Source organism: Pseudopodoces humilis, chromosome 6 (genome assembly GCF_049639895.1).
Source record: "Pseudopodoces humilis isolate 2021_Gansu_Grassland_sample_001 chromosome 6, ASM4963989v1, whole genome shotgun sequence".
Classification (NCBI taxonomy): domain Eukaryota; kingdom Metazoa; phylum Chordata; class Aves; order Passeriformes; family Paridae; genus Pseudopodoces; species Pseudopodoces humilis.
Genome location: NC_142205.1, coordinates 60,177,426 through 60,202,378, shown reverse-complemented (window position 1 = coordinate 60,202,378; position 24,953 = coordinate 60,177,426). Strand labels below are relative to the sequence as shown.

At 38.2% G+C, this 24,953-nt stretch overlaps 1 protein-coding gene across 3 annotated transcripts in view; it reads right to left on the bottom strand.

The window, feature by feature from the left end:
* INPP4B (inositol polyphosphate-4-phosphatase type II B) overlaps positions 1–24,953 on the bottom strand; it is a 322,017-nt gene that overhangs the window by 288,910 nt on the left and 8,154 nt on the right. The gene's annotated exons all lie outside the window — the stretch shown is intronic.

Sequence of the window (24,953 nt, the reverse complement as noted above, 5' to 3'; positions counted from 1 at the left end):
CTATATTCCTCCTTCTCCCATGTCTGCTCAGCCACAGACATGCTGTAGCACTGGCTATAACTTTCTCTTGGGCCAGCAAGAAACTGCGTTATGCACATTTGTTGCTAAAGGACACTACTACTTTCAGTGTTAGAACAAAAACCTGTGACTTTATTTTCTGACTCCAGTATTTATAGTTTCTTGACAATGACCAGGGATTGGATAATTAAGTTACCACCTTCCCAAGCACACTGGTCATGCAAAACGTCCATCAAAAAAATGTTTCTCAGAAGGGACGTGATAAACAACTCATGTTTACCAGACTCTCATGGGAAAGTAACTAAAACTATGAAAACATTATCAGAAGGCTTAATTTTCAGGGCGACAGACATTATCTTCTATAGAACTTGAAAACAAATACTAGAAGGTTAAGTCAGTCTTCAAAACTCTAGTCAAAAGTGACTGCACCAACTAATGTTTCAAGACATCTGCTACATGCAAACAACTGTGAAGACAAGTTCAGCCACTACTGTGACCCCATGGGTTTAGAGCAAGTTAAACCCAGCTAAATATTAGCATTTCAGTCACTACTTACAAATTTATTCACACAGCAGACTTCTTTCTTTAATTCCCAGCAATGAAGATACACGAACCTGAAAGCTGCCAGTTCAAACAAAACAAAACAAGAATCCCAAAAAAATGAGTGTGGCACAGCTCAATTCACCAGAAGCTTCTATACACAAGTCAGTACTAAAACCAGGTTGTGGGAGGTGGTTTGCAGGAAATACTGATCCCTTAAAGAAAGGAATGAAGGAGCAATATAGGGCAACATAGACATTTCAAAAAATATTGCCCTATATTGCTCCTTTCTGCAAAATACAGTATCTGAGGGGCAATAACTGGAACTTTTGCCTCTAGAAGATTTATTTCTCTCCTCTATTCCAATATCTATAAACATGCAAAAGACGTGTTTTAAGCAAACTTAAAAGAAAAAATAAAAATAAAAAAGAAAATACAAAGAAAATACAAAAAAATTGCTGTAGCATCAGTTTCGGTGGTCACTTCTACTATAACAGACAAATTACTGTATTAAGACTGCAGCTTTTACTCTTGAAGATACAGGATTCTATCTTAAGTTTGCAGTTCCCAACACCTTTGAATTTCTCAACCATTTTGGTTTGCATCATATCCTAGAACTAAAAAACTTTATCAGTCTTAACACATAAGCACACACACACACACACATACGTATATATAAAAGACTATTGCTGAGAAAACAGTTTCTACTTCCCCCTTCCCCTAAACTTACATCTGAGGAATATCCAAACTATATATATTTTTAAAAAATTAACAGCATATTTGAGAGATTTGGGGTTCATTTGAACTCCAGAAGTTATAGCTGAAAAGTGACTGAATCAAATTACCCACAAAACAAAATACAACATAATATATTTTGAAATTAAAGAGATCACATACTTGAAACAAAATCCCTTTGCTAAGTTACAGACAACTGTGGAATTCACCATCTTTTTTTTTGGTAATAAAAGGAAGGAGGAACTCCTCCCACTTTCTTTAATAGCACTGATTTTCAAAGGTTGTATGTCCTTTCTCCATACAACCTTTGAAAATAGCAGAAGTGTTCTTCCTTCAGAACTATCACAGAAACTAACCCACCTGTGAAGACCCAGCAGAGGCTTTGCTTTTGCTTTTAGAAAAGCAGAGGTTTTTGCTTTGCTTTTACTATTCCATGTTTAGGGGTAAACCATGTGTGGTGGAGTAGAGTTAATTTTATTCATAGTGGCTGGTATGGGACTGTGTTTTGGATTTGTGCTGAACACAGGATTGATAATACAGAGATGTTTTTGTTATTGCTGAGCAGGGCTTACACAGAGCCATGGCCTGTTCTGCTTTACATGCTGCCACACTGGTGAGGAAGCTGAGGGTGCCAGGGAAAGTAAAAGGAGGCTCAGGTTGGACAGGTAACCCCAACTGACCAAAGGGATATTCCAGATCATGTGACACCATGCTCAGTATATAAAGTGAGGGGAAGAAGGAAAGGGAGCACAGTTGGAGTGATGGTGTTTGTCTTCTCAAGAAACAGTTATCTAATATGGGGCCCTCCTCTCCCGGAGATGGCTGAAAAAATGCCTGCCCATGGGAAAGCAGGGAATTCTTTGCTTTGCTTGTGTGCATGCCTTTCCCTGTTAAACTGTCTTTATCTCAACCCACAAGTATTCGGACTTTTACCATTCTGATTCTCTCCCTGATCCCACTGGTGGGAGAGGAAGAGAGTTGGTGCCTGAGGCGTTTTGGCTGCCTGGAGTTGAACCATGACACCATGAGATCTCCTGCTCCTCCACCTTTCATGTGCAGGAGATTATCGGGTTTCTGCCATTTTCCTCTAAACTGACAGCAGAAAAGCATGGAAAAGTAAAGGAGTTAATATTTGATGATGATATTTAATATGAATAATTAAAACTCAACTAAAATACTGGGGGGGAAAAAAAAATCATTGTATGATGTACATTCCCAACTTAAATATACCGCTCCTGAAAGTTCGTAACTACCTGCATGCCTACATTTCTAATTAAAACGAGAGTATCACTGTTAAGAACGTATTTGTTGAACAAATAAATCTAGGAAATGGTGACTTGGTACTATTATGCTAAGAAAGAATGATAAATCATTTTACCTGTGTCTCAGTAATAATGATTCAATACCTACAGGCAACAGAAGTCTCAGCTACAAATAAATTATCATTTTATCTGGGGAAGGGAATATTCAGAAATAGATACAAAATAGATACAGGGAAAAATAGCAACAAAGCTCATGAATCATGAAAACTACTAAGAATGTTTGTGTTTCATGCAACAGCAATAACAAGTCATTCATTGAGCATTTGCCTTAAATTGAACAATAGATTCTCAATTAGAACATAAGAATAGAGTTTATGTATTTTAAAGGACAAATAAGATGTATTAAACAGACTAACAAACTTCACAATCTTTTTAAACCAAGGTGCTGCTATGTCTCTAAATTAATCCAAAGTTAAAAGCAATTTAGAAGAAACTAAGAGGTGATACCTTTGAACCACAACTTGAACCCTAGGTCAAAGGACAATCCAGAAGATGACCAAACTCTCCCCAAATTCCCATTTCAATTAAGATTAGGACAGCTCAAACTGCATACATGCACATACTAAAGTTCTCCTCCATAGCTCTTTCTAGAGCAACCTGTGTCGGCTGATTTTGTGGCTGCAGAATTCCTTGCTAATACAACCTGTAAGCAATACAGACACCATCTGTTGGGAGTCAAAATCTACTAACACTTTTCCATGCAGATAGGCAGTTTGGGAAACGGTACACTTCACTCAAGTAAACCTAAATTTCTTATTCTTGCATATCCATCACTACACTACCAGTTTTCACCAATATGCAGCTTTTCATTAGCTAGAAACAGTGAGGAAATACAAATAATCCTGAAAAATAAGTTATATCTTATTAAGTAAGTTATTAATCAGGCATTAGAGCCAAACACTTAGCTAGATTTCTGCAGTTATCTACTCTGTATTGTACCCTGCTCTCTTCAACTAAAAGGGTCATGGGCAAATGTTTTTATGAATATTTTTTTAAAAAAACGTAGTCTAAGAAGTTAAAACTGATACATAGCCCAGCTACATAAAACCTGCTAAAAGCATATGTTTTCCAGATTAAACCCCCTTGCAAAGGGAAAAAATCTCACAACAATAACTTAATAAATATAAGGCTATAACAGTTATACACTATGAACAAAATTCAAGAGTTGGTTTCATAAGATATTCATGCTCCTCAGGAACAGACTTATTTGAATAAAAAGGCCACGGCTACAGTGGTATGATGCAATTATTACAAAACAGGTATGTCTGAATTAAATGAATGGCTTTATATTAAACATGAAACATGAGTATGATTTTTACTAGAGGCAGTCCAGAGCTGAATGTTTCTGTGATAAAAACTGAAGGTGCACAGTAGTACAAGCCATGTCCCTTGACGCAGAAACTGAGCTTGCCTCAGGATGTGAATGTTTGGCAATAGTCTCTTCTTCATCCGTGGTAAAATCACATCTGATTGCCTAGCCTGGAATAGCTGCTCAACATCTAGCTGAGGGATTATCACCTATGTTTTAATCAGACCTACATGCTTTGAAGGATTCTCAGCTTCTAAAAGACCCTGTGGGCAAAAATTAACAGGGAAACCAGCCTGAAGCAAAGAATCAGAGCTTAGAAGGGGACCAGCAAACCCAAGGCACCAAAAGACCTGACTCTAAAAAGGCTGAAAAGAAGAATATCCCTTGGAACTTCAGTTTGCAAAGCTCTGCAGTGGTCATTACAAACAGGCTGTTCCTTGGTCATACTTGTGTTCTTTGCTTTCCTGTCATCCCACCACAGTGGTAAAGCAGAACACCTACAGCCTGGCCAGAGCTTGGAGCAAGCTTCCCTCATCAGGCTGGGTCTCTGATGCATTTGCAGTAGGCAAGAATGGAATAGTAAGAACTCACAGCCCATGGAGAGGTGCTACACACAGTAATCACTGTCTAAGGAGGATACCCTCCAAGTAAAAATAGTGGCTGAACTAAACTCCATCCCAGTCAGCATTGGAGCAATTATCAATGTTACTAATAACATAGAGTCATATATTGAAAAAGAACATACCCATACAGACAGAGGGACTATGTAACAATAACAGTACAGTTAATTCAGCATAAAAATAATTTTGAATAATACCATCATGAACTATCTCCTCCTCCTCACTGCATCATTCCATTACAATGTCATTGCACTGCTGCAGATGTGCAGTTATTTTGATCTTAACTACATTTGCATACATTAAAAGATGTGAATCTCTTAAGAGCTAGATCTTTCAGAATGAATGCTATCATTCTTATTGAATAATCAGGAATATTACCTAATTTATGAAATGAAAGTGTTTCTCAAGAAAGCATTTTCTAAAGAAATGCAGTTCCAGGACATACTTCTCAAAATAAGCATCAAAGACTGCAGACAAGAATCAATTGGAATAGGACACCACAAAAAGGAGCAAAGTTTGGGGACAGAAAGGAAAGGACCAAATATAGTTTGGTCACTATTTAGTTCAAAATACTTTAAGATGATATTAACATAGTTCAACACACTTTGAAAATGAGGGACAGACATATCTGTAACAGCAACTGAGCATGGACTGAGAAGAGCCATTAGAGTTATGGGAACACGAAGTAAACATATGAGAAGGATTGTGGAAAGAGGCCTCTGTGGGAGTTGCCAGTAGGCCTAAAAGGGGAAAAAGAGAGGTTAAAAGGCAGCACACTGAAGCTTCAGGATCCAGGTCAGAACAGAGTCAGTTTTTAAGACTCATTCACAGCTTCTTCCAGCTCTCTAAACAAGCCCAGCTAAGGTGGCTGGCTCTAGGAACCAACAGATCTTCTGAGCTGGGAGAGGGGCGCACTCTCTGCAACTGATGTATAACAGCCTTAAAATTCTTACCCCAAATAGAACTTTATTGGCTTCAGAACTTTTTTCCTGTTCTTGAATTTTCAGATGTTAACCTAAATAATTTTATCCATCTTACTTCAATGCAGAAGAGCAACTTGTGCAGGAGTTTAAACAAAAAAGTTTAAGAAACTTCAATTTTCATGGTAACTTTTGCATTCTTCTGAGACCATCTTTAAATTTTCAGACTGCAAGCACACACACATGCCCACAAACAGTATTTTATAAAAGCATTCCACTAATTTTATCCACTGCAGGTTGTTGTGGTTACCCACCCGCTCCTCAATTCACTATGGCATAGGAGGAGCATCTTCAAAGGGTGACAAAAAAAATTCATAAATTATTCAAAAACTGATTTCTTGATTTCCTTAAGGCAGTTCAGCAATTAGGAATATGTTAGTTAGGAGATACAACCAGAGAAACTTGGCACTGCGCAGTTTCTCAAACTTACCTATCTCCTTCCTTTCCCAGCACTTAGAAAATTATTTTTGTTAAATAATTTTTTAAAATAAAATTTTTTAAAACAAATACAATTTTAAAATAAATAAATCAAAAGAAGACTGACATTTTGCTTGAAAAGCCACTAAACTGACACGTTCTTTGATCATTCACAGTAAATATGGCCAAAGTTTTAACTTCTGCCCAACATTTATCTTTTGTTTCAAAGTATTTTTCCCCACTTCCCAGCAGTAACACAGACCCACACAACTTCTTTATTTAGCTGCTTATTGTTTATTTTCTTCTTCAAATCCAACTTTGCTATGCTTAATTAGTCTACATATGTATCATCTGATTTCTCCTGCTCTACCAAAACAAGAAGATTCAACCTTTATTTTGCCCTAGCAAAAGAACTTAACATTCATTTAAGAATCACTGTGTTGGGAGATGCATTGACAACTCTACTGCTATTAGCACAACTGTCAAGACCAGTCACCTCAGACTCTTTCTGCAGGTGAATGGAAGAGGTGTGAAGTCTAAAAGGGTGGCAGGTAAAGAAGGGGAATTGTTCTCACCTTGTTTTTCTGTGCTGCTGCTTTTGAAATGTGTGAGAATGAAAGACTGTTCCTATGAATCACCTTTCAAGCACAAAAAAATTACCAAGGGTCAGAAACCAGTCAGCTACAGCATTGTCTGTTTTAAAGACATGAAGTCCTTTAAACTTCACATTCAGTACTTTCTCTTGACATGGAAATGAAAGGTTTAGGGCAACTTTTGTGCGTTGCAGTGGCATTTCAACTTAATTGGATGTAATTCTCAGAAGAAACTGTTAACAAAAAATTACTCCTTGTAAAGCCTGGACTATCTCAGCAAAGAAAAAGACAAGCTGACTTCAACCAAATTGAACCCAGAAGCCACATGCTGGGGACAGGATTACTACAGCCACATTAAAAAACACCAAACAGAAAGAGTCCTCTTAGTTATCAGACCTACTGTAACATGCAACATCAAACTCTAGTACTTTCCACAACATAGAATTCAGCTCAAGCCTCAAAGTAGCTAGATAGCTTTGTCTCTGTATCCCCAGAGGAATGTTGTTCCAGAAGCTGACTGGTTTAACACCAAGAAACTTCTGTAATTTTCAAAGTAAATGTCTTAATGTCCAAATTATCCACATTATTATGGCAACACTGACCTTTATCCTATATGTATGTTCCTTTTTTTCCATAACTGGAAGTGATAAAGGAAGCCAAGTTTTGGGGTTGTTTTCATTCCTTAATTCATCCCCTGTAGGAAATGCTTTCCTGTTCTCATAATCCTTCCCAGAACCCATCTCTCAGGAAAACGTATAAGACCAAACCCATATAAATCATCAAGGTATACAAGTACGAGTTGAAACTACATTACTCAAAACCAGTTTCACCTGGTTTTGGTCCCATGATTTATTTTCAAATTTAAGTAACTGTTATACCTTTAAACCACACTATCTTGGCCATATCTACCATTATCAGCAGCACTTGTTCTCCAATTGATATTCATGAAGATGGTTTCTCTTGCGATGTGCCCAGTAATTTTGATCTTTACTCCATTACTATTACCTGTTTCCAGATTCAGCGCTGCAGAAATCTACCAATGCCTCAGAAGTCTTAGCACCTTTCACTGAATTGGCATCAGTCCAAGTGGTTTCTGCTCCACTAGCATTTCCTCTAAGCTGTTACAGCAGCAGTCTAATAACATTGTAATATGTACAATATTGCCACTCAATAACGTCCATTTCTAGGTTCTGGTTGTATCCTTCAATATTCATGTTCTGCTATGCCTGCTATACTATTACCTTATGGCTGTGATATCCAGTCAAACATTTTGCAATTCAAATGATTCCATTTTTTACCCCAAGATCCTGGTCTTTGCACAAAAGTGTTTCAGCTTTGCTTGCACTTCAGCTAGTACACAATCTTAACTGCACTGAAAGCTGTCATAGTCATAACCGGTAGTTACACACCTGACTACTATTCTCAGAAGTGTTTATTGCACTTAACTTTTATTCTAGTAATTGTCTGTTGTTTTTGTACAGTTAGATCATTTTATCTGCTACGCTATCCTTGGGTTTCTATCTCTTTTCATGTACACTTTAAAGAAAAAAAATAGGCATTATGCAAATCTATCATATTTCTCAATTTCAAGTTCTTCTTCAGCAAAAGTATAAATTCTCAATGCCAGCAAACCATTTCTCTGGAGCTTTCAGTTTGATCTCATCTTTTCAAAGACTCCTCTTCTTGTAAATGCATTTCAAATGGTCAGAATTTTCAAACCCTCTTTGTAAGAAAAGGTCTTGAGTGATACATCTCTTATCTTGTTATATCTTTGTTTCAAGACCTGGGAAAGCTCTGCTCAATGCCAAGTAAGCCTGCACATGTGCCATGCAGCTTCTCCAACACCACTGCACTCTTCCAGAAGAAACCTTCAATATCTCTGTTGCCTGCAGAGTCACAAACATGTACTTGCCTTCCATTAGCCAGATTTCTCTTCAGCCTTGTTTCTTAGCGCCTCAAGCTTCCACTAGGATATCGAATAGAAAGGTTATATTGATTTACCATTGGAGTTACCATTTTGTCCAGCCCATCTGTAAACTTAGAATTTTGCTTATGCCTATCTCTACATTCCACCACTATGCCAAAGTCTTATGTCACCTCGAGCCTGTAGGCTTTGGGTGTCCCCATGACAAAGCAATAAAATAAAAAAAATAGGCAAGCAGGCTTGGAAAAGAGATTCGTTAAAACTTAACATTTCTTTCACCTTCCCCTACTCCCAGAGTAAAATGGGGTGTGATCTTCACCAGTATGGGTTACATGGAACTTCTAGTGACTCATTTTCTAACCATGAGTGACAGGGGTGGGGTATCTTACAGAAAAATACAGGGGTGATTTCTGAATAGTCTCTCTTTTCAAAGTTAGTAGTCATACTCCTCTAGATATCAAAAATCCAAGCATCCAACTAGAAATTTAAGGCAGTAAACATTCAAAGCCACAGAAGAGGATACGACACTTATTCCCTCCTCACAGCAAAGCAATGCAGTCTCAGTTGACAAAACATAAGGGTATTACCATAGCAAAAAAGCTCTGAATCTCAAGTGGTGGCTTGTCACTTTTTTAAAGCAACAATAAAGAAAATCATGACAAAACATGAAAGCAGGAGCCACGAATCAGTATTTCTATTCTCTTCAATTGTAAAATAAAGTCAAAAGTAATTTAGAATAAGAAACAATAGATAGCACTATCCCTGTCACTAAGAGATACTGATAAAGAAACAAGCTCTGCTTTCTAAAAGAAGATGTGAAATAGAAACAACCACATGCAGAATACAAGCGGCAAAGAAAAAAAGTTGCAGTTTCTCATGTCATAGAACAGAAAAAATTAATATAGCAGCTCTGTTCTGGATACTTAAGAAAGGCTTCTGTCACTATAGGACACAGAATGATTCACACAGCCACATCTCAATGGTTTGACAGAAAAAGCAAACTTTATTCTCTGACTCCAGTATGTATAGATTCTCAACAATGACCAGGGATTGGATAATTAAGTTACCACCTTCCCAATCACACTGGTCATGTGAAATGTCCATCAAAGACATTTCTTAGAAGGAATGTGTAAACGCTTATGTTTATAGCTACTTTCCTGGGAAAGTAACTAAAACCATGAAAACGAGATCAGAAGGCTTAATTTTCAGGTTTCTAAATAGTCCAGGTAACACTTAAATTCCTTGGTGATTTACAAGATGCAGACTTAAGAGTTCAGAAAGTTATGATGGAACACTATTTGGCATAATTAAGAAATTATGTACTTCTTTCTATAAAGAACAACAATTCTTTTCAGCACTTATTTTCTGAAGGTGTTTGGTCTTCATGTGTCACTGTTAAGCACAAATGTTATTCACACATACTTAAGTAACTACAAATATTTTTACTTGTTTTACATGCTTGCTCGATCTTAGTAACGTAGTAACATAATAATGTTGTGTGACTTTTAAAGAAACACAGCATCTTTCTCTTTCCCATTGAGCTCCTTACTCTATTCATCATGGAAGAGATGGAGCAATAGCTGGTATACTTTGCTTCTTTCTACTACTATATCATGCTAAAAAATTGAGGAGGGCAAGTAAAGTAGCAGTTGCACACAACCATAAAAATTTGTTTTTATCAGCACTTGACTTTCTCTACTGAGAAGATGCGAACAGGAACACTATCAAAACACTACATTAATTCAAAACCAAATGTATTCTTGTATAGAATCCAAAGTTTATGAACACAATTACTTTATCATTATACCAGACTAAGCCTATATTTCTGCCAAGAAGCTTAATATATGTGGATGCCTTTCTTAAAAAGCTTTGAACTGTTGGGAATGTTCGGGCTGTTTGGAATACTGAGCATGTTCTTTCAGCTCAGACTGAATCACAGAAGCCCAAGACCCTAACCCCAAATTTACAAGTGCAACTTTTGAAGTACTGAAAATGCCAATGTCAATTATCTCCATCTATATCATAGCATCTAAGGGTTATCCATCCATTCACAGAATACAACTTCACCAATTTTACACAAGAAAACCAGAAAGGCCAGAGATCCTCAGATTTGAAATGCAACTGTCCCCATTTCTCTCATGAGCAGTACAGAAATGCAGTAACTGCTACAAACACAAGAGGGAACACAGCTTCTACCACATCTCCTAAAAGCACACAACACTCAAGAGTCCCAGGGCATTTCATGGCCATCTACTGACTCCTTCAAGGAAGTCTGGCCCTCCTGCAAGCAGTACCTAACCCTGTTTCTTGTCTACATCCTCCCTTTTCTAGCAGCTATTTAATTTCAGGCACAGTGTAAGCCACTTCAGCCTGACAAAGTATCAGTAACTTGCTTATAACAGACACATCCAGTAAAACGAGAAGAGCAGGTTTGATCACACTAAGCTTTTTTTAAAGCCAAAATAATAATCCTACTAGCAATTTACAATTAGCTTCCAGGTTATTTTTCAGCAAATGACAGAGCTCAGACTTACCACATCCACCTGAACACACACACCTCCTTACTATCAACTTACTTTTTGTCATTTTTAATCCAGCTTGATATCCTACATACTGACTGTATTTATAATACACAGGTCAGCAAACTTCTGGTCTATCTTCGACTATCTTTTTTTATTAATTATTCCTTTTCTTTAATATTCAGGTACCTTTTTCCAACCCAGCTGCAACTTTGAGATTACTTTGAAGACAAACTTGGCAACCTGTATTTCATAAAAATGATAAAAAGATGAAAGTTCAACCTAGACATTATGCAGATACAAGAAAGCTAAATGCTATCCTGTAAAGAAGCCACATGCACGAATTAATGGGATTAAAGGGAAAACTGCTTACTGAAAACCTGAAGTAGGATGGATCATATAAAAGATAAGTGGGATATATAAACACATGTGTACCTAAACTAATCCATCTGGGATAAAGAGACCAACTCGCTGATAGGACTTCAAGGTAGCATTATGTAAACAACTGAGAAAATCATTCTGGGTTTAGCCTGGGATCAGAGAGCAGGTAACTCTCAGTATGCCTGAATGCAGCTGTATTTTTTTCAGACACAATAGGAACCAACTTGTAACAATGCACAACTTGTGTATTATGACTTTCATAAATTTTAAAAAACACTGAACAGCCTATTCAACTGCCAAAGGCCCTTAGGACAAATAAATAAAACTGGGAGTCTTGATATACGTTCTTAAACAGAAACAAATAAGGAAAATTGGTAAAACTTCTAAACTTACTAATCACATTAGAAGGTTTTTATGTATTACAGCAATTTCTACAGCAGTCTCTAGAGGATAAGAGAATGGTATACCCTCAGAGGACACGAAATACTGAGGCATCAAGTTCTGATACTGAAGAGGCAAAGAAAAAGGCAAGCTAGTCCCAAAATAATAGATAAGAAAAGATTAACTCAGTGGGATACCAAACCAGAGAGCTGCTAGGACAAATAAAAGAACAGAAATAATACAAATTTTATCCATTAAAATACAAATCCATAGTTTCTAACTTATGAGACTCATCAAGAAGACACTGATATCCCTAAGATTTCTTTCACAGTAAATCTCTGTAGATGCAGTCAGGACCAAAACCCGCATACTGTGGGGTTCACTCTTGTTGGGCTCTATGTTTTATGCAAACAAAGAAGAAAAAGAAGATGGCACTGGGGAAACTCGAAGCTACCAAGCACTGTGTTACCAAAACATCTAACAAACAAATCTGACATAATGCTACAGTAGAAACCTAAAGTAATTTCCAAAGGTTTTGTTTCAACGAAGAACTAATACTAACACTATTAACAGTCTCTTTAGAGCTAGCTTCAGCCTAAAGAGCAGGTTTTTCATGTAATAGGGGACCATATTTATTTGTAATAATTCTCTTTGGGCTACTACATGTAACATAAAGCCTACATTCCAACGCTTACTCCAAAAGGTCAAACAGCTTTCAGATCCATTTGTGAGCCAGTAGTAGGCTAAGCACAGAAACAAAAACAATACATACATATAAAATACATAATTGTCAAGAATTACTTCTAAAGGAAAAACAATTACAACCAACTACCTTACCTGAGCTTAATGTATCAAGGCACTGTCTTCAAGAAACTCATGTTGATTGCTTCTGATTTTTTCCCCTCTTCCCTGAAATTTTCAGTTTTCTACAAATCTTACTCACTCCCTCTCAAACAGATGGCATTGAGTTTAGCAGTAACAGTGTGAAACTGCCATACTTCTGATTGCCACTCCTCCCTCCTTGAGGAAGGCACCACCCCCATGGAAAGGGGACCAAAAAAAATAATTATATATATATATTATAATAATATATATATATATTAAGTGATGCCAGAGCATCACTTGTTTCTGCTGCCCAGCACTAGCACTACAACAACCCAGTCAGGGAGAGTAACTTCCCCAGGAATTTCAGCAACACACAGCAAAGCTCGTCATCTGCCTTCTACTCTTGCTTCCCATTCTGCTGTACAAGGCCAGGGGACAGGGATCCCAGGATGCTCGGTAATATAACTTTGGTTTAATGTTGGTATGTTCCTTTTAAATACAGATGAATCATAATCCCTGAAGGTTATGGTTTTCCACAAAAAAGCAAGACTGCTCCTGATGGGATTAGTTATTGTAATACCATAGCTGATCACCACCATCAAACAAATACAAAAAACACATAAACAAGTATATGAATGTATGCAAATAAACAATTTCCTACAATCTGAAGGGACTTGGTGCTATGTCTAGAGAATGGCACAGTTTTATTTCTTAACCTAAAATTTAAGCTAAGCATTCAAAACTGAATTTCTTTAGCCTGCCTGAGTACTGATTATATAAGTCCAGCTGCTTCAGTATCTGTGTTGTTTTTTGCTGCCAATCTTCTCAAGCTATGTTCAGTTTATGAGAGCACCTAATCTGCCCCACTGAGTCTGATTACAGACTACACATGGCTAACTATAGACTGGTGTCATCCTGTTGGAAACAAAATAAGTCATTCCTCAGAGAGCTCTTTACAAGGTGGCTCTGTATCCCTAAAAACCTTGGTAAATAAAAGAGGCCTGGAAATCAAAGATAGATGGATGTTAGTGCTGGGGTCCTGCAAATGCTGCTCCTTTCAATGACTGCACACTCCATCAAGGACTGCACAGGTTCACTTTTGCTTCTTTCACACCCTTGTTCTCTGCCACAAACATTCTGATTAACTAGAAAAAGAAAGAAAAAACCTAAATCCCATATGAGTCTTCATGTTCAATAAGCCAATGCATATTGTGGGAACAGGTCTGGCTGGGGTTCCAAGACAGCTGAACTTCACCCAGGAACAAGCAGACATTAAAGTTCAAGCTTTGGGAAGCATTTGGCAAAGAGCAAGGTCTTATGTGAGTTAATATGTTAATCAAGTTACCCAGTATAAGGTTATGGTTCTAGAATATTCCTGGTTTTCTCCTCTGATTGGTCATTATTTGTCACAGCATTTTGCATCTTCCTAACTCCAGTTTGTGATTGGACCCATGCCCTCAGAACTACCTTATATATTGTTTTCTAAGGCCCTAGTCCTGGCCCTCAGAGTTTGACCCAGTTTTGTATATGGTTTATGGGCATCGTCCCCTATTTTCTTTTCTATTAAAAGTGTTTTCCTTTTTCAGCTATCTCTGTTGTTCCTGCTCCTATTTATTTTGTGTCACTGGGATCCTGGAGTCAGGGAACCAAATGTTTGTGGCAGCAACCCTCACCATGACATATATGTATATATATGCAGAGTATGCATGCAGAGTAAACATTTCAGATGCATCAGAAAGGGCAATGATTTACTTAATGAATTGTGAAACAGGGACCTCCACTTACTCACAGGACTTTCATCTCAAAGGGATAAAATTCTGGTCCTACATGTTGAGCCTTGGAAGACACAGATTATAGGCCTGATAGCTTGATTTATTCATTTTCCTAAGGAGCTGTGTGGTGGTTTTAAAGTTGCAAAGACATTAATGTGTCTGAATGCTCATGCTTCCCTGAAGGAAAATAATTTTCCATATCCAGGATGAAAATGGAACTCTAAGTGGTATGTTCTCTCACTTTGATGAAGAAAGCCATTTCTGTACAGGTTATCCTGACTGGAAGTACATGAAGAATGGAGTAGCTAACAAACACTTCAGTAAAGAGACAGACAGCACCAGTAATTCATTTTTCTGCTCCTTACACACCACTGCCACTACCAATAAAAATCAAGCTGAGCTGAATGGATGAAGGAACAGAAAGCAACAACTGATCAACTTCATGGAATTTTCTTCAGAAAAAAAATCTCATACCAAAATATTATTGATAGAGGATACAAAAAACCACTGTGAAGAATCAACCAAATTTAATTTAAAAATACCATCTGAAGAAAAAGTGTATGTTTAATTCTGAGAACATTTTCTAGCTGAATTAGCATTCTGAATAGAGTATTGCTGTTGAGATGAGTAACCATTTCACATACATTTGAAAAAATATTTAAAACTACAATAGTGAGATAAGTATTTTGTCCACTCCTGCAGCAAAATCTGAGGAGTGTATTGGATAGTGTATAATTTATTCTTGTTAGTAAGGATATCAAACACATACAACACAAGCAGTCCAAGAGTTTTCTTGGAGCTCATCACTGTGCCAAGATAGAAAGGGCTTCTACAGCTCAAAAAAAAAGGTGAAAACTTGCTGGTTTTATAGGGGCACAGCACCCTCTGACACTGGGATGAACATGCAAGACAGCTGGTGTGTAAGCAATGGAGACTTGCCTTTCACTAAGGGCATTAATTATGGCATCCTGGACAAAACCTAACTCCCAGATACATATCTAGAGTTTCCTGTGCAGTTTCAGATAGATACTGTTCTTGTCTTTGTCCTTAATGGTGGCTATGTAGTTCTGTTAAATGGCTGCTCCATTCTACCCCAAACATAGTAAAGATAAAGAAAAAAATCCAGGAACAGAAAAACTGGTGCATACCAGTGTATAGTTCAAGTATCTGGTTGCACTGTGTTTGGAACTGTGCAATTTCAAACAGAAGGGAGAAGGAGGGAAGTAGTATCAAAATTAAATATTTCACTTATCTATTCTGGGCTAATCCTTAAAAGTGTCTGGTAATAATGTGTCTGGTAGTAATTTAAATTCTCATCTCATCAACAGTCCATCAATGGTCCTACTCTAGGGAGAGAGGTGCTGGAAGCCAATCTGAGCATGAGAGAAGCAGTTTACCCAAAGCACCTTATGGCTGGACTAATCTGAAATGCACAGAGATTGAGGCATCAGCTCAAAACTGGCATGAATTAGAACAATGTCAATTGAGCCTGAAGGGAGAAACTTAACAGCTTCATCTTCCACTGTCCCAAAATCCAGTAGTGTACTTCTGGTCTTACACTCCAGAGAGGATGATCAGGGTGGGACATCTATTTAATGAGGAGAAAAAGAGCCCTGCAGACAAAACATATCTCAGGTTTCACAGTAGTCCGGCCTGGCTGCAGCAGTGCCAGGTCAATTTATCACAGAAGACAGCTGTGTCACCAGCTGCCATCTACCAGAGACCAATGACATTGTTCTAGGACATTTCATACATCTTAAGACATATCAGTAACATTTATGCTATTTACTCTACTGCGAGCGTTTAAAATACGAAAAAAGAAGAAAAGGATATTTTACCTCCTTATATCTGCTTAGCAATAGCCACATTTTACTACAACTGTTTGCTGTACCTGACCAGAGCTGAGGTTGTCTCTTTTTAGGTCTGATACTGTATGGCAGCTGCTTTGCTGTTTTCCTCACATGGCAGGCATCACTCAAGATGATTTTAGAAAATGCCTGGTTCATTTGTTTTGTTTCCATTTAGAAGTCTTCAGGTTAAGTGAAAGGCTAAGTACAGATTTAAGCATGCAGTCTGTACCTATTTAAATATATGTCAAAATTTTGAAATGCTATCATACCAAAATACTTCCATCAAATCCCTTATCCATAGGAAAGGAAACACAAGGAGGCCTAGCTTGAGGTCAGGTTTCACAGTTATTAAATGTGCACAGCTGCATTCTCTGCCATTTTATTACATTTCCATGGATGCTGAGAAAACAATGAATACATTTGTCTAGAAATCTGCATATTAAACTACAGGAAGAAAGCTAAATAAAAGTGGTTAAAGAAATACAACAGTAAGTTCTGACTCCTAGATCATTGGTTAGAAAAGTATAATTTCCTTCTTTTTATGTCATCAGAGGACTCAATCCCATAGTACCAATTCTGTCCCCTTCCTTGGTTGGGTCTGCTGAGCTGTGCTTGGAGGGGTGAAAAACACCAGCCCAGCAGTGACTGCTGGCAGATGGACACAGACTCCAGCTCAGCACTGCACTTGGGAGCAGCATGACTTTTGCTGTTGTTACTAAGTTAAGTGTTTCAGTGACAGCATTCAGGAAACTTTATGGGATGACAAGTCATCCAGCAGAACAAACACTGTAGGCCAGGACCAACTGATTACAGAACACTCATCATTCTTCTCTTTCATGTGGTGGAACTTAATACTACCTGGCAGGCTTTGCATGCTCTTCTGCCTGTCTTTTCCTGTCACATTGCTTAATTAAGATTATTTATTCCTGTGTTAGACTGAGAAATTACAGTCACATGGAAAAGAGTGACTGGATTTTTTAAATTAATTTTTAAACTATGACTTGCACAAGATTTTTGATAGCCATGAAACTAATCTGCAGGTTACCCAAAATAAATTGCATTTTATTGATAAACTATATCATAATTTCAAAATGTTTTACTTTATATTTGAAATTTATTTCTACACAGGCACAGGAATGTCATTGGAAAACAAAGGACTACTTTTGAGATTCAGTTGATGAGGTTTTGTTTGTGCTTTTCTTTAAAAAAACAAACAAAAAGTCAAAAGCTTTCTGTCATACCCTGAATAAGCTACACTTAAATTTTATAAAGGAAAACAAAGGCAGAAACGAGGGGAGATACAGAGCTAGCATCAATCTCCCAGCATCTCTGTCTTCTCTCATTTTTCTGGTCTAAGATTTTCTCAGATTGCCCAAAGGTTTGTGCAGTCGATGTGCTTGCAGCTGCACTCCTCTCACTATACAGACATACAATGAAACATTTAGATTAACTTTGGTACTTTTTATTTTCTTTCCTCAGTCTAAAACAAGTACACTTCACACTTTCATTTTCTTTTCCTCACTGCTGAATTAATAGAATTTGTTAACAGAAAAGCCTCAAAAACTGAGGAAGAAATCCATGTAGGCAGCAAAATGAACCAAGAGACTGTCACTTTATCTCCAGTGACCCACCTTCTAATCCTTATAAAATATTCTCATCCTAATCCCTCATACCTACCTCCTACTTCAATTATCCCTGGCTGTCATTACAGGAACTACCTAGTCTTTCTTCCCACAAAACTAATTTCCACTATTTCCAACATTAGCATTCTCTAGCAAAACCATTCTGTTCCCAAATCTTTCCCAATTTTCCATCATCTTACCATGTTTAAGGCAGACAGTCCCTAAAATACTCTTAAATAGTTTTATCTATCCCACTATTAAAAAACAAAACAAAACTAAAAAACCAAACAAGCTGAAAAAAACCCCACCTGAAGAACTACAGAGAAGAAGAGTGTGGTCAGTTCCACTACAAGAATGAAGAGGAAGAAATATTTCAGTATATGGCAATACATAGTTCTAACCAGATTATTAAGTAGTTCCTAATAATAGTGTACTACAACTAAGCTGAAGAATAGGAAACTGGGCTGGTGAGCAGTTACTAGCACACAAAAAGTGTCTCTGCACCAGGGACAGAGGCACAGGGGAACCAGAAGAAATCTTGCCAAAAATTCTTCAAAGAAATAATTCAAAATCAAACCATAACTCAAAGCAAGACTTTTAATAAAACCACCAATGTGTTCTGGTTTTAATAATAATGCAGATTTAATACTGAAGACCTTAACTGAGGTTAATTTCTTGATCTGATCTGAACCTTCTGTTCCGGTGAAGTCACCAACTCTGACCAGCGAACTGCCCTGCAGCGAAATTCAGAGCACACATACAAGGAGACAGCTCTTCCACTATGTCCTACTTTCATGAATGAAAAATAGAGCTGCAAAACACCAAGTTCCAGCTCAGAGCAGCACAGAACTGTGCCAATGCAGAGCTTAATGTAATGCTGACAGAGATGACAACTTTCAAGCTTTGTTTTTCCAGATTAAGGTAATTTCAAAATCTAAAAATATGGATGTTAATCTAAATTCTTTCCAACTCAGTGTTTATTTAGTTCCAATGTAATCTAACTTCTGGCAGTCACATACAAAGGAATATTTTATGCTTTATCCCTTAAGCAAAGAGTGATTAAGAAGCACCAAAATTCCGAAGGAACTATGCGAGATATCTTAGCTATTTCATCTGCAAAAATGACTGTAAGCTATTTCTTACGACATTGAATTAAATATTCATTTTCCTTAATGTTACTCTTAACATTAAGAATCCTCACATGTTAAGTATTAAATCCACAACTAAAAGTAAGATTGGAAAATTACTTGCAAAAAACTCTTAGAGAACTATGCCCTATAATAATATGAATTTGAATTTAGTTGCTATTATCAGTAATCACTGTCTCACTGAGCTAGAAGTTGATACACATACTCTAACTCAAAACATTTCCAAATTAATGTCAGAGAATGGGGTGGTTTTAGCACTAGCTAAAAATCACTAGAATACTTACTCATTTCTTGCTGTGAGATATGGATTAGGAGAAGAGCAAAACAGACTTAAAACTTAAAAGGAATAAAGAAAGTTTATTAATAGAACTACAAGAATAAGAAACCATAATAAAACCTCCAGAAACCCTTCCTCCCTACCACTCAACCTTTTTCCTTGCCCAACTGACAACATAGACACAAAACTTGAGATGTTAAAGCAGTACCAACTATACAATAGTCTTTTCATCAGTCTTGGTAGAGAGGAGTTCTCCCTTGTCATTCCATGGAGAGTTCTTCAAAAAAACATTTTCTTGTGGCTTTTCATTCCCATGATTGGCAGCTGCCCAGGAAAAACTCTGCCATCACACTCTCCTCCCATTTTCACACTACTCAGAGGTGTATTCATGGGCCATGAACTTAAGGGGTATTATTTTAAAGATGAGTTATTTAAAGGCAAAGGTTCTCTTCAATCTGTTTCTATGATAATCTCTGGGAACAGAGGTTTTCTCCTTTTCTCCCTGGAGGCCAAGGGTCTTCATCAACTCTCACTTCTCTCTCTCTGTTCCAGCATCTCATGGGATCACAGCTACTCCACCATTTGCTTAGCTCATCAATGGACACCTTTGCTCAGATTCACAGTTTGAATAGTTCATTCTCTCCCTCTCCTCTCTCTTTTCATTAATTAAAGGAGTTATTCAGAATATAATTGTCCCTCTCAATGGCCTTACCAAAAGAATATTTCAGCTTATTAAAACATCTCCTCATTCTCCTTCCATCTGAGGCTTGACTTCCTTCCTCTTACTGACCTTGATGTTTCATGTTGTCTCTTTACATGTTGATGTAAACTTTCCTCTCTCTGGAGAGGGAATTAAGTTTTCAGGTCTCATCTGGGTAGTGGAAAGGTTAAAATCTGGCCCAAGCCACAGCAGGTATTCATGGTGTCAGATTTCAGGCGTCTCTCTCTCAGCCCAGCAGCCGCAGACAAGCAGCAACCAGTTCTCAGCTTAGAGCCATCTGTGCTGGCCATGGGGGGGATTGGCAAGTGTCAACAGCTGTCCAGGGCCCCCCTGGGCAGAGCTTCAGCCACCCCACTGGAATCAGACCCGGAAGGCTTCCCGGGCCCCGCAGCAGAGCCAGGCCCTGTTCTGGGGCTGGGAGAATCCCCACAGTCTCCATTCCCCACCCTGGAGCCACGGCAGGCTGAGCCCAGCCCTTGCTGGGCCTCACAGGCCGTGGGGAAAGGGGCCAGCCGCACTACAGCTCCAATACCTTTCCAGGCCGGAAACCAAGAGAGCCAGAAGCTCCCGGGCTTAGGTTTAAAAGGTGGTATTCACAAAGGTGATCCCACTTTTCAGTGGTGAAAAATGCTGTCATTTCTCAGAAATGGTCAGCTATTGGCCCGGTCACAAGCAGAGAAGAAACTCCCAGCAGCCTCTCTCAGAGGAGTCATTTCCGTGGATGTTTTCTATTTTTTTTTCATAAATGCCAAACCATCACAGAGAGGCATAAGGTAGTTCAACTGTACACAACAGGAAAAGAGTTCTCTCTTTATAAGCACAGCAGCAGAAGCTTCTATAAGAATACTTATTTCTGCCTTTTGGTTTGCAAGGTACCTCTGGCCACCACCTGTTTTCTCCCTTGCTACCCTTTTGGCACAATTTTATATAGGTTCATTTGTACAAGAGCACTCAGTTCTAGGCTTTTCCCCTCCAACTTCAGTAATATGACTGATGCATGTACATAGGCCAGTAAGAATGACAGTAATTTATGAAGTAATGCTGATATTCTCAAATACCATATTCTGTAACAATTTAGTATACCAAGTACAAATAAAAATGTTCCTGAAAACTGAAGGTGGAAAGTATTATATTGATTAATTCTGAATCTATAGGTTGACATTGATTTTAAAGTTTTAGATTTGACAGCTCAATGTACAACACAGTCACACAAACACCTATCTTTACTTGAGCCATTAAGTGCTTCCCTGGGCAATCTAACCCAGAAATTTCTATTTTCCTATGCTTCCCATGTGCTAATGAGATGTTAAGCTGGTAATGCTGCAGCCACTATGGCTCAATTACAGACAAGGCAAAGCTTGCAAACCAGGAGAGCATCCACACTACCATAGGCTGCATAACCTGTGCAAACAGAGTTTGCTTCATTGCATACAATGATCACAGAATCACAGAAAGGTTTGGGTTAGAAGTGACCTCAAAGATCATCTCCTTCCAACCTCCCTGCCATGTACAGGAATACCTTCCTTTAGAAGTAGCTCGGAGTGGCTCAAAGTACCATGCAATCTGGCCTTGAAAACCTGCAGGGATGGGGCATCCACAGATTTTCTGGGCAACCTATTCCAGCATCTCACCATCCTCACAGTAAGGATTTTTTTTCCCAATGTCTAATCTACACCTGCCCACTGTCAGTGTTAACTCACTCCCCCTTGTCCTGCTACTCCATGCCCCAAGGGTCCCTCTCCAGCTCTCTTGCACCACCTTCAGGTTGCTGCAAAGGTCTCTCTAGAAGCCTTCTCTTCTCCAGTCTGAACAACCCCACCTTTCTCAGCCTGTCTTCATAGGAGAGGTGCTCCAGCCCTCTGACCATCTTTGTGGCCTCCTCTGGACTTGTTCCAGCAGGTTCACATCCTTCTTATGCTGAGACCCCAGAGCTGATGCAGTACTGCAGGCAGAGTATCACCAGAGCAGAGCAGCAGAATCCCTTCCTTTGACCTCCTGCCCACGGTGCAATGGATGCAGCCAGAGTATGGTTGTCTTCCTCTGTGTCCTCTCTGCCCTAAGGATATTCCAATAAACTGAAAAAAATTCAATTCCTGCTACACATCTCATTTTTCCCCTTACTTAGAAGTGAAAAATCAGCACAAAATGTATTTTAAACTCACAAATTTTGGACCCCATGCTGTTTGTACATTTTTAAAGCAAAGCCAGAGAAAGTTTAGAAAGTTTCTAAAATGTTGCATTTATAGACAAAGTGTTAGTTTCTGTAGAAAAACTAACAGGTTTTCAATATTTTTCTTTGGTAAATGGGTTAACTAAATTAGAATTTGGGGGTTGGCTTTTTTTTTTTTGTCACTGCTTTTAATTAAGTTGGTTCCTTGCCTGGAGCAGTCAGACTTGTTTACCCACAATGGCCGTGAAATTCTCTGTGCTTGATGGTTTAATTATCTCCTCATTGCCTGGTAATTCTTTTAAGGCTTTTTTTATTTATTTTTTTTCAATGTGGCACAGCAGACAAGAAGAATCATCTGTCTTCCTCTGTTCAATCTTATGAACTTACTTACACGGTCCCTTCACATAGGACAACTTTTGAGTTGATGGTTTAAGGCAGTGTCTATTCTTAAAATAGTATAAATTGTTTTGTTTGCTTTTTCAGTTACCTGCGCCACTGCAGTCCATGCATGACCTGTACAAGCACCTGCTGCCTAGAGTCCTTACAGGATCTGAATTTTGTTTATTTGTTTGGTTGCATCACCTGTCAGATGCAGAAAATTCTACTGAGAAGAGCACGGCAAGTTCCATGCACCTCCCACCTCAACACTGTCTGATTCTGTTAGTGGTCTGGCTGTGATGAGAACTAGGTCTGAAAGCTATGAATATCCTTCACTGGGCTAGAATAGGAGCAACACTATTTGGACAGAAATAGAACAAGCTGAAAGATAACCATCCATGAAGAAAAAGGAAAATCCAGTATTGCTGACAAGTGGGTGAGTTTGCTATAGTATGACAGAGACTTTACAAGTTTTTGACACTAACAAACTTTGACACTTCTCACTGAGCTCCAAAAAAACAACTATATGTACCTTTCATTAAAAAACAAAACCCAGATTTCTCAACAGTATGTAAGAATAGAATATACTGTAGTCTAAAGAGGCAGCCAGCTTATCTCCTCATAGACGCAGAAATTCTCTCAACACAAACAGGAACAAAACAAACTTTCAGGTAAGATGGAAAGTAACCTAGCACACAAAGACTTATCTTCATTGTTAAAGATTCAGGAAAGCTGCAGCATTGAGACTGGTTATGACATAGTCCTTCTTTTCCCAGCTGGTAGGCAAACTTCTCTTAGCCCCGATGTTCCTATGGCTTCCCAGAGGTGCCCTGTTCTGCAGACACTAGCTGCCCTCCAGTTCCTCATTGCCATTCAATAGAGGCACATCTTACCTTGCCTGTTCAAGTCTGACCCTCAACCCAATGAGAGTTTTCAAGATGAGGCCTACGCTTCCTACCAAAATACCAGCACACCTGGGTTTCTCTTACTGTCTTGCCCCTTCTGTGCATTTCCAGAATCAACATATGAGAGGCTAAATTACTGCTAAGTTTTAATATTTCATTTTTAAGTTAAGATTTTATTTATTTTTAAGAAACAAAACCCAAAATCTTCCAAAGTGCTTCCTTGAGCTGCAGCAAACCTACAGCACTGCAAATGGGGTCAGAACCTGCTCCCATCACTTAGGGGAGGTGAGAGATGTGTGACATTGCTGACTACATAACAAAGGCTCCTTTGAATTATTTACTACAGCAGAACTAACAAACCATCTGGGTGTAAAGCTGCAACACTGCTCCAAATACAGAAATGAAAAACTAGGGTCAAAACTGACAGGCTGGTATTGTCTTTTAAAATTGCTTTAAAATATATCTTCCTGCATTTCATAGATCAATTTCCAAAGAAATATTTCTACCTTAACCTTCAAACTTTAGTGGGAGACATTGCTCTTCCAGAACACAAAAACAGATTCTCAAAGCCGACATTTTTCAGAACTTAGGAAGCATCTGCCAAGAGAAATTCCCACAGACATAGGCTAGGTCTTCATCCATATTTTATTTAAAATAGGCAAAATATTTTATGTTTATGTTTTACAGTGTTTTGGCCCTCCCTCCACACCCCATCTGGAACAGTTCATGAGGATAAAGGTAGCTTTTCTTTCTCTAAAAGAGTAAAAAAAGCCTTCCCCAAAAAAAAGAGAAGCCATAAACATCAGATCTCTGCTTCAGGTAAAATTCATAAGCATATAATTATTTTAACATAGCAAAATTGATTGTTAAGGTAATTTCAGAGACTGAAAATGAGTAATCATCATTTTTCTTTTGAAAAAGAGTACAATTTCTCTATATTTTACTCTTGATATAAATCTTAATAAATATTCATAGATAACTCTAGGACACCTCATTAACAAGCTGTTCAACAAGTAGAGCAAGCACTGAATTAGGTGTTTAAAATAATTGTTATAAATGTATCTTCTCACAGTAACATGGAAACAATTGTAGCATGTTTTCTTGTGAAATATCAGATTTATGTAAATATGGTAGCCAATAAATGCTGGATAAAGGCTCCAAGGTTTGGTTCTACTAGAAAAAACAACTAGAGAACTCTAGATGGGTGGACTTTCTTTTGTTCCCATTGCTCAGGTAAGAAGTGACTTGTTCCCAGAACCTCTGAAGACTATCTGCTTTGCTTAAACTGGGGTTCACCACTTTGCTTCCCAGATCAGCATCGGTAATTCCTTCAGTGTTCACCCATGGGTTATAAAACACAGCCCATACTGGACCAAAGGATTTCATTTTCCTTATAATCATCGTTGGAGGTGAGATCTTTGGACATCAGATCAGACAGTTATTTCTGCAATACCTTTTATACAGGTCTAAAATAAGCTACCATTTAATCTTGCTTCAGTGTCTCTATTCCTTTCACCCTGTGACTCAGTCAGTGACTTTTCACATT